This window comes from Syngnathus scovelli, chromosome 2 (genome assembly GCF_024217435.2).
Source record: "Syngnathus scovelli strain Florida chromosome 2, RoL_Ssco_1.2, whole genome shotgun sequence".
NCBI classification, from domain to species: Eukaryota; Metazoa; Chordata; class Actinopteri; order Syngnathiformes; family Syngnathidae; genus Syngnathus; species Syngnathus scovelli.
In genome coordinates this window covers 15,091,821-15,103,221 of record NC_090848.1, presented here as the reverse complement: position 1 = coordinate 15,103,221, position 11,401 = coordinate 15,091,821, and positions in this window count along the sequence as shown.

The window sequence follows — 11,401 nt, the reverse complement described above, 5'->3', positions numbered from 1 at the left end:
GCACGGCTCTAGGATTGCTTTCTCTCCTATATTGGCCAATACTCCTTTTCGTCTTGACTAATACATACAAAATCATTTCAAAATATATATTAGAATATCAAATAAATTGCTTTTGCGGCTTAAGTGGGGCTACACAGACTTCTAATAGGGCTATAGCACCCCAAGCCTCAGTGTAGTGCCATCCCTGCGATATTTTCTGCTGGGGCCCTCACTATCTCGTGACTGCAGACCTGAACCTTAAACTACATAACATGTGACCGTAGAAAAGTAGCGGCCTTGCCAGAAACAGTACTGGCCCCAAATTGATTGTTAGTATGCATGATTGCATTCATGCCTGTGGCTGTGTAATCGATATCAACACAAATGTTTAAAAATATGTAAATAGCAAGCCTGTCGTATGCCAAATTCCAACAAGTGTAACAATCGAGTCTGCACGATGAAAAACATTTTGGCTGTTTTTCATGTGAAGGGAAGAAAATTGAACAGCATGTTATTAACAGTCAGTAGAAGAATTGGGAGAGAGATTATGGACAACACAGCTTCCCAGCTGCTAAAAGTGATTTATTTGCTCAATTTAGGTTGTTACCATGTTGTCAGGAGGAGGAAGGTAATAGACACAACTGAAGCAAGGAAGTCAAGTGGTCCTGTTAAACCTGTTGTTATTTCCTCCACGTATTGGAGTCCATGAACAATCGTAAACAGTATTCCGTCCAGTGCATACAAAAGAGTACAAGGCCAGGCACCATCATCCCATGAAGAGTTTTGTGTTGCCTTATCAACCTGGTAGAAAGCTAACCCACTATTACATTCAGATTTTTTTTTTAATGGGAAACAGAGCTTTTAGCTTCAGACACTTCTTCTGTGGAATGATATTGATCTTCCTGATGTATTCTGTAGGGCAGACACACTTCCTATACACAGAGTGAATATTCAGTTGTATGAATGGCAACAACATGTTAATTGTACCTTCTGCCATCTTGAGGAGAAACCAACAACCTCTGCACTGCAAGGGGGATGTGCTAATTAGTCCTCTACAGTGACGCTGTTTGTTTTGATTTTATTTTTAGTAGGAGTTCATGTGTATTATATTTGTCATTATATAGAATATAGTATGTCTGTCTGTCAATCTGTCCACCTGTCTATCTGGCATTTTTGGCAACAACAAAAAATGAAACTCATTCGTAAATTCAACTGAAGCAGGTGTTATTACGTTTACATTGTAAAGTTCCAAGCAAAGAATGTGGATGCTTTGTGTAAATATCCAGATGATGTTAAAAAGAAAATGTATTCATTTATAATTACTATGTGTGTGTGTGTGTGTGTGTGTGCGTGCATGCCTGTGTGCGTGTCCCCTCCCAAAAAAAAAGTGTCTGGATAGTACACGCAACATGTCTTCCTCATTCAGCGTTTGCACAATGTGTGCTGGCTCTTTATTGTCAACATATGTCGGATTTTGACTGTGTGAAATGTGTCGTTGGATAAATTTAACAGCAGATATCACTTTTGACACAAGTAAAACTTGTTTTTAAAGTACCTGCACAAATATGATTCACTTTGCTTCATTTATAGTAGTACATCAAAAAATAATTGTATGTACCTGATATGCAAATGAATCAACTAATGACTTAATTGTCACTGTAGCAAGTAACGACACAATTTTCCAACATGAGACAACGTGACTATCCCAAAGGACTTAATTCCATTTAAGCAAGGAAACATGCACACTATAAGGTCAATAACATGGAACCATGAATGTTATTGATATTGAAAATTCTTGAGAAAGGTCATTGTGGCTGCTCCATACATTGACCTACACGATGAGAACACACTAAATTGTTTATTTTGTTGGTACCAGACAGCATACACTACAATTACCTAAACAATATATTGTTGTTACACAGTACACACAGTTAATAATTGTCTTAAAAACTGAAATTAAATTTAAAACAAAATTCCACATGCTCCAAAGAATTTAACACAATTTGAAACATGAATATCTGAGTAACTACACATTGTTGGCAAACAAAATCAAACATGCTACACATTGAAAATGAAAGATGGTTTTAAGTGCCATGTCAAAATCTTATTTGCAGTTGTTATATTTTCATTGAGAAATGGTGACAATAATCTCTATGTTCAATACGGCAGAAAACTAAACTGTCAGTGTTGCATAAATAAAACTCTGCATTATGGGATAGATTGACGAATATGTTTGGGTGCATGTTGAATGCCCTTTCGCGTCAAATAAAACATGGACAATAATACAAACATAACTAGGGAGTATTCTCAGGCCAAATTTAGGTCCCAGTGCATCTCTGCATGAAGCATACTTAAAATGTGTACATGACCTACATCAGCAGAGGGAGAGTGTAGTCAACCATGGCAAAAGCTTCAACTCACTTTGACCCTAAATACAATAAGCGCAATAGAAAATGGCCAAAAAACATGGCAGAGTGAAGGAAACAAATTTATCAGCGTTTGATCATATGGCATCAACAAAAGAGTTTACAGCCAAAATCTTAATAGCATTGTTCGCTTGTTCGCTTGTTCATCGTATATTATATTATATTATATTAATTTCTCTTATTGCGGGAGTATATGTGGAAGGGCGATTGCTGAACATATGCATATCTTTTTCAAAAACGGTTATGTAAATGTGCGCACACACACACGCACACACACGCACACACACACACACACACACACACACACACACACACACACACACACACACACACACACACACACACACACACACACACACACACACACACACGCACACACACACGCACACACACACACACTCACACACACACACACACACACACACACTAAAAGTGAAACATGAAATTGACCGTGAAAGGCCAGCTGCTTCCCACTTTGTGTCTCGATCGAACAAACAAAACAAAAACAAAACAAAAGAGCAAAAGATCAGAGTGGAGAACGTTTCTTCTTCTTCTTGTGCTTTGTGCGACTGGAGCTGCTCCCGCAATCTAAGGGCCGAAGTCCATTGAGCCAACCATCTTCTAAAAGTCCACTGATTTGTTTTTCCTTTCCTTCAATAGCTTGTGTGTATCCCATCAAACAAATGTCACATGGAAGGTTTCATCTCAGCCCACTTCATATTTTCTCCATCCTTGAATATCATCAGCTTTTGAAAAATTCCCCAAGCCCACTCTGATGTTCACCGCATTCGCTTTAATCTAGCAGTGCACACACACAATCAGCTGCCTCTGCAAGCGCTGCAACATAAATCAGTACACAGCACAATGCAGAAGGAATATATCAGCAAAGAGAATTTATACCTGAAAAAGAGGAATAAATGGAGTTGTTTAATCCCATCTTGATTAAAAACCATAATTCAAAGATAAATGATAAAGTGTTGGGGTTCGAATAAATGCCACCGATGTTTCTCCGCATAACAAAAAGAGCTCATTTAAAAGAAAAAAAAAAGAGAAAAAAAAAGACACAAAGCCAAAGAGCAAGTCTGTCTATAAAGGCTGACCTTTTGTTGAAAGTTTCAAGAAAATCAATGAACACACACTGATAGGTACACCTGCAGTAATTAAATCTAATAAAAGAACGGTTACAAATTCAGCCTAGGCAAATTGAATGCTACTCATTTAAAATATATTGATACCGGCATACGAGTTTGATGGTGGCACTCAATTTGAAAAAGTAATCTCATAAATAATCACAAATGAGTAAAATAAAAAAAAAACTGAAAATATTTGACATAAGAGCTTCCAAACTGTTCTGATCTTATTAATTGAAAAAAAAATCTGCTGTCTTTTGGTATTGCGTTGTCTTGAGAGTCGGGTCATTTTTAAACACATCGTACTTATTGTTAAAGCACTAAAATGGTGACAGAATTTCACGTGTTTTCTTGTGAGGCGCGGATTCAACTTCCACTCAGTAGCCACTCAACCAAGTTGTTTGTGGTGCTAATTGAGAAATTTTGACAAATCCAGATTCAATATAAGTGTTTGTTGGTATCGCCGTTTGTTTGATGTTGTTACTCAGCGACAAAATGGTTCATCAAAGAGGGAAATGCATGCTTAGGAGCGATAAGGCTGTCTGCAGTGTGCTTGACTCCATTTTTATCATGAAACGATGATTGGAGCTGGAAAATTAGTTCAGCTTCGTTACAAGTGCTGATGCTGGCTGGAGGGCATGCTCTGCTCTCTGAATTTCTCCCACGTTGAAAAATAATTGAAGGAGCACAATCCTAAAGTGAATTCATATAGACAAATACACTCAAACAAACATAGTGACATTAAAATAAAGACATTGATTGTGTAGTGCTGGTGTGGCTTCGGTTCCTATTCCAATTTATTGCAATTTTTTCAATTGAACATGTCTGCTGTGCTGATGATTGGCTACGGCTCCCCCGCGATTACAGAAAATGGATGCCTGGCTGATAGTATGATAACATTTAATCCTTTTAAAACATCAACATTTCACATAATTGCATTTCATCGTCATGTGCAGTTGGTCGCCCCCTCTGTAGTGATGGCTTTAGTTCATTTTATTTTTGACAAGATTTGTGGGTGTCTTTGAGTGATTTCTCTTTTTTGTCCTTTCAACCAACTTCCCCGAGGTTCTCTTATAATTGATGTGTGTCCAAAGCCTTTTTGTCCATTCTCTTTTAGCGAAAATTTAAACCTCCTGTCTTGAAGTTCTAAACATTGATCTTTTCTGAGAGCCAAGAAGCAAGCTTTATTTATTTCGTGACTCCTTGAGTCTTTTTTGACTTAGCTACTTCCCCTCCGAAGCAACATAGAGGCTGCTGACATCCATTAACACTTGAGACAGTTTCCTTTTATGCCACCACTTAATCTCCACAATCTGGGGACAATACAAGGGACAGCGAAAAGCCAGGAGTCTAATAGCTGCAAGCTTCTGTGTTTGAGTTTCACCTCAGGCCCTCCTGAGTGGAGTTTGCATGTTTAACCCTGTGACTCTTCTGGCTATACGCCAAAGAGAACAAGTACACTAGAAAATGGATGGTTGGATAGACGTTGGTCAGATTCCAAGTTGTACGTGTTCAACGGTATAAACTAGTAATTCAGCCACATCTTCATTAAAATGTTCCATTCAATCATTGGACTCGAAAATGATAAATCCAGGAACATGTTCTGACTTCCCGTGAGTAATTTGGTGTTTTTATCAGATCAGCTGCAGAGCAAAATGTAATGCCTTGCCATTCGTGAGCTTGCCATAATGGACTCTCTCCATCATCATTTACCGCATCAAGTTCAATGTTTGAATGCATGTTCTCTTTGCTGATTATTTGTGACTTGTATTTATTTGAGTCCATAATGTTCCAAGTTGGCTTTTTTTTCTGTGTAGCAATCCATTACGAGCCATCATTGTCTCATTTATGTTGCACACTCTTGAAATGTCAGCTATTTCACATTAGAAAAGTAGACTTGGCCTTTGTTATCGATTCATGTGATGTTGCTTCGCCAATCTAATTCCATTCTTGTGTATAATTTGCGTTATTGTCCACATTTAGCACGTCTTGGAAGGTGGGGCTTTTTGTGATTGTCAATTTAATAGCTGAAATCTGACAAATTTGAACCGCCATGTGCTATGTGTGGCTGTGTTTTCCAAATCCCATTTGGCCAAGTTTGGATATGTGTCACGGCAGTGACAAAGGTATGAAACAGGATATCCTCAGATGCAACTCACACCTCGATCGAAAGAGGGGAGAAAGAAAATCGGATATGAGTAATTGCCAATGAGACCGATTGGATAACTGCCTGTGAAGGACATCATCACAATTATGAATATGTCTATAAAAGTGTGACGCTATTTCTATTACTTCCTATGAAAAACAAGACAAATTTGAGTGGAACTGCGGATTATCTTAGCCAGACTCATAATCATTTGTTACTATAATGATCTTTGCATCAATCTCACAAGCCATTTATGGCGTAATGCTCACTCACCAACAGCAACAAACTTTGAAAGCAGCTTGAAACTTCAGGATCAACCTTTCCCCCTCTTTAACTTCCAGTTCGGTCACCTGAAAAATCTGTCAGCACATCAGAGTGAAAGCTGACTAATGAGTTCAAACTATAAACATGTTTCTTTGCACGCCTTGTCGAGCTTGACTTTGTCACAGTGGCTCTTGCAAAAATCAAAAAATGTTGGGAATGAAACCACAGCTTTAATTAAAAAAATCATCATTTTTCAGACCTCACTTTTTGCTCTCAATGAAAAGATTAATTAAACAGTGAAATTTTCATGGTGAGGCATGTTAACCCAGAGAAAGTCAAATTTTCATCTGAGGCTTTTGTGAGGGAAGGTTTTCATGAATCACATAAAACAATGTACGTGCACCAGAATGAGCTGCAGAAGAATATGAGAGAAATATTTAGGACATCAAAATGTGTGGTTTATAAATTCAAAAACATCCATCCATTCATCCATCCAGTGATACATTATCGACAGGCAATCTGATTTTCATTGAAGTGACAATAGTGGAGAGACACAGTGGAGAGACACAGTTTTCTTGAACTAATTTGTCATGCAAATTTATCCACGTTATTTTTCCAATCCAGTTAAAGCCAAGAAGTAGCGCTAATGGTTGGTTAAGTTTGGTGTCTGCTGCTTAAAATGAGCTTCGATCCCGATCCGCACACCCCTGTTGCTGTTTTTCTCTTCACAACTTTAATTACATAGCTTGTTGTCTTGCTCCTTATTGAACATTTCAGATGTTTGTCATGGTTCACTTGCGTGCTGCACAAACACAGATTGGCAAGCAATCGTAGCGTTTATTGACCACGAACTGGGTTTCATTCCGATGGCGTTAACGCCACAACTCAGCTCCATTGATTTCATGCCTGTCGACATATGTTGAGATTGACTGGCTGATTTGAGTTGTAAACAATTATCCCTAACTGCTCTTTAGGCAAAGACGACTGAAAAACAACCACAGAACTTCCATGCCGACTTTTTATTCTTGATTTCAGTGAATCATTTACTCAGATTTGGAACAACAAATTATTTTTGTTGCTTAATAGTCTGAGAATTCTTAGTTTAGGTTTGTGTTGTGTAAATTGTCGGTCATGTATTAGAGCTGTCACAGCCAATCAGCTCCTTGCCTGTCCTTGTCTTCAGCCATGCTGTCTTCTTTCAATTATGGGTTTCCTCATTATGTTGTCATTTTAATTTTGTTTTGCTGCAGTTTCTGCTTTTTGGAGAGTGGTCATTTCGACTCCTGATATTTTCCAGTTTCTTTTGATCTTGCAAACTACATCAATACCAAAGCTAGCACTGGAGGAAACCAACATTGCAAGAACATCAACAACAACAACAACATAAACTAACTGAATAAGTTGATGAGCACAATTACATCACAGTTTTGAGCTTGGTGGATGGGGGCTCAACCGTGACCCTAATGAGGACAGGTAGTCCACAACATGGCGTAAGCCTTGACAGCCGTTCCAGTTTCTCACACGGTACCTTTGGAAAATCAATTGCCCTGTCCTGATTTAAATGCTGCTGGTAGTAATGCTGCAAGAACACGGGCGGCATTTGGTTTCAACCAAGGCTGCAGTGTTTCAGTCACATCATTTTTGCTCTCATCACATTATCCATCCATTGGTGTTACTTTCATTGTTTGAGCATCTATATTTCATGCTAATGGAGCTGCAATCAGGATTCCAATTTGAGCCATTCTGGGGGCACTGACCAATAATTTCATCATATAATTTGAAGACTGGCAGCATCTTCTCATTCTAAATCATCGCATGCGCTTTTCTGTCAGGGAGTCGTGTTGCTGTGCTGAATGCAAATATTTTTTTTATGCTCCTTTAGCTCTTTGAGACTTTTTTGGAACATGAATTAAAATGAAGAATAATCATACCAAAAGTGTTAATTATATTTAAGTCATTAAGTTATAATATTACTGTTTTTTTCTTTATCAATTGAATTATAACTTCAGCCATTGTTTCATTATTTGAAATTTGCTTTTGACAGGTTAATGCAATTACTTCTGAATTGTTGCAGACTAGCTGACTAAAATTTGGGGGAAGGGCAGACTCTTGCTTCTTTTTCTGGAACCACTGGAGTCACAACAGAGTTTTCCTCCCTGCACCAGAATGCGTCAACTATTCCAAACATGATGTCAGTCACCTACACTTTCATCCTTGCGAAGTGTCTTGAGTCGTCTTTGCATTTTCTCGAACCTGTTCTAGTTGTTGTCATGGGATTAATTAAATCAGATTGGGTGATTGCATTGTTTATTTAAATTAAAGGTCTTCCAAAGACTCTTGCCAATTTGTAAGAGCTGCTATTCGGTTGAATCAATGAAATGGCATAAGTCTGCTCTTGTTTTATAGACAGCAATCAGTGGAGTCACTTCCTGTGTTTTGTTGCAAACACTAAAGATCCTGAAACTACAGGGTTGGGAAAACAAGAATCAGCATGGCACCTTGCCAACACTGTCACTCAGGTGCAGGATACTTTGAGTAGCACATAGAGTGATAAAATAAGTCGCTTTGTGTGTGCATGTTTTTGCAGTGCACACGAACTTGTATTGCACGTTAAGCGCTTCCTGAAGTATTGGTATCCAAAGAATGATTTTTACAAGAATGGCATCTTATGACACATTTTTGCCATTCATTTATGTTTGATTGAATATATTGAAGTTGAAAATGTGAGAAGAAGGGACTCAGTTTTACTAATCTGGTAGAAATGTCTTTCAAAACAGAAAAGAATCGGACAGTGAAACCCTATCCCCGCGACATTGTGGAAAATTGTGATTGACTGGCCGCTGATGTGCAACCTTGACAACTGATAAGCTATTTGAAGTCTGTTCATAAAAGCACCAGCCATTCAATATCCACATTGCAGTGGTGTTTACTGATGAAATCAGTTGTAACAAATGTAATAAATGGCATCCAGAAGAGAGGATGGTGTAACTCAGCAGCATGGGCTTATTCAAATTTGGCAGGAAATTATATAAAAAGTTATGAACTGGTACTGAACACTTAAAGTCTTTAAAAAAAAAAAAAGATAAATTAATGACAAATTGTACATGATGCTCTTCATATATTGAAACAGTCAGGAAGGTATCTTGGGCTCTGTGGATTTCAGCCACATATATTTTACATAAAGCCTGGACTTCAAGCATGTGGTTCACCTCATATGGAAACCTTGTACTTCATTTTTTGTCTGGGGGAGTGCGAACTTTTGTTACTCCAAAAACGCCAGTTCCAATCAAGTTGGTATGTTGCGTAAAAGAAATAGTAAATACACAACTCAATGATTTGCAAAAGTTTTAAAGCCTACAGTCTTTTTTTTTTTTCTTGGTCTTTTTTTCTTTTTTCCTTTTTTTCACCTCAGTTTCCATGTTGTAAAGATAATTACAAGGCCTCGCATAGCCATGCCCAGGAGGATGATGATGATAATGACGCGTTCAATAAATTGACTTCTACAATGATTCAGTATTCAACGTACATAGTTGTTATATTTAAGAATGAAATACAATGACATCCACCACACAAATTCGCAGAGCTCAGAATCTTTCTGCCTGTACCTCACAAAAAACGTACTACACCACCTGCACTTCAAATTAAACCTGCTCTGATCAGGTCTAAATTCTACTCTACTATCAGTCAAAAATCAGGATGCGCCAATTTTCTACACCAAGCACATATGCATTGTCTACAAAAATAGAGCTCTTAAGTGTGCAGTGTATTTTATTGTCATTTGCATTCCAGTAGACTGATATGATTATGTCTTTAAGTTGTGTGCATCCATCCATGTTTATTTTCTTTGGAGCTACTGGATGTAACATTTGTTCCACACAATCTCCTTCAGTTCTTGAAGGCATTTATCCCAAATGGTCCTTTTTATTTTGTCTGTAAAAGTGTTTCATTTGACATAAATAATAATATACAAGAACACTGGAAATGTGGTCATATGAATTATATACACACACTATAAAATGTTGCTATTGTGAAAGCACTGAAGACTTACAGAAGGGAGAAACAAAAACAAAGAATGCCTCACACTATGCCATGAACTCAATTAATACAATTACATAAGTAGTATGATAAATAAATAAACAAACAAAACATTTAATGCATCAATTATTACAGGATTTTTATAATGTAAATACTAGTTGGGCAAAATTAAAGAAGGGAATAAGCTGAGTATTTACTCCTCCCTGTTGTAGAATCCTTCAGATTAATACTACAGACGCAGAAATTCACAGTTAAGTGGTATTACATAGTAATGTGTGCAGCAGGGTTGGCGAACCTTGTCTTTACCGAGGGCTTGAAATTTATCACAGAAATTGAAGGCTAGGCATTCACCTTCTGCACACCAATAGACATGAGACATGGAATATTGATTTGAGTGGAGAAATGTTGCTTGTGGGCAAACCTGTCAGTGGCTAATGAACCCAGAATCAATTGCTTGCTGAAGGCTAGTTGATGGTCCCCCGATCCAAAATGCATTTTACAAAAGTTTAAATGGAAGTCGACATAAATATTAAGTATGGCAACTCACAAAACGTTATGTCTACCATCTAAACTGTAAAGTGCAAGTTTTTCAACAAAAGTTGTATTTATCTTTCCTGGTCAGGAGCTCAGCACCCCTTCGTCCTAAATCTGTTTTGACAATAGTCCTGGAACTTTTCTGACAGCTGATATATGCCGTTACAGAGATACGACAGAGAACAAACCCCCACCTGCCCCCCAAAACAAAACATTATAGAGTGGTATGGTTAGGTTGATCTTCATGACTGTATTCTGAGCTCCTAATTGGAGAGTTCCTCAGAAGCAACCCTTCAATCATTCAGCAAACTTTAATTATGAATAAAAGCCACATTATTTTTAGCCTTAACTTGAGTTGACTGACACGTCAAAACGTGAATGCAACTAAACTGCTGTCAGTTCTGACTCCCTTAAATGCAGTGTAATGTATTTTGCTCCGACACCAACGAGGCTGCAATTCACAGATAATACTTCACATGCGGAGCCCATATGAAGACATTTTGAACCTAATCTTGCCACTTTCAGTTTTTGCTCAGCAAGCCCATTTCATTTAAAAAAAAATTGAGGGTGAGGGGGGGGCGGCTTCGAATGCAAATTGAAAAGACCACCTGGTAAAATAAGAATTTGATCAACATCGCTTGAGATTATTTCAAAGGAATGGGTGGAAGTTAACTTTCTCTTCATGAGAATTATGTTTCATGGATGGATGAGTTTTGCAGAGTGGCAGCACCAACTGCCTGTTAGGCTGCACTGCATCATCATCAATGTAATGTCACTTTGTCTGGCCAAGAACAAATGATGGGGTATGACTGCTGTCTGCCCATGAGGCAGCTTTGGAAGAAAATAATATTCCCCGTGATCAGCCGACCAAACATTAGTCTCTGTAC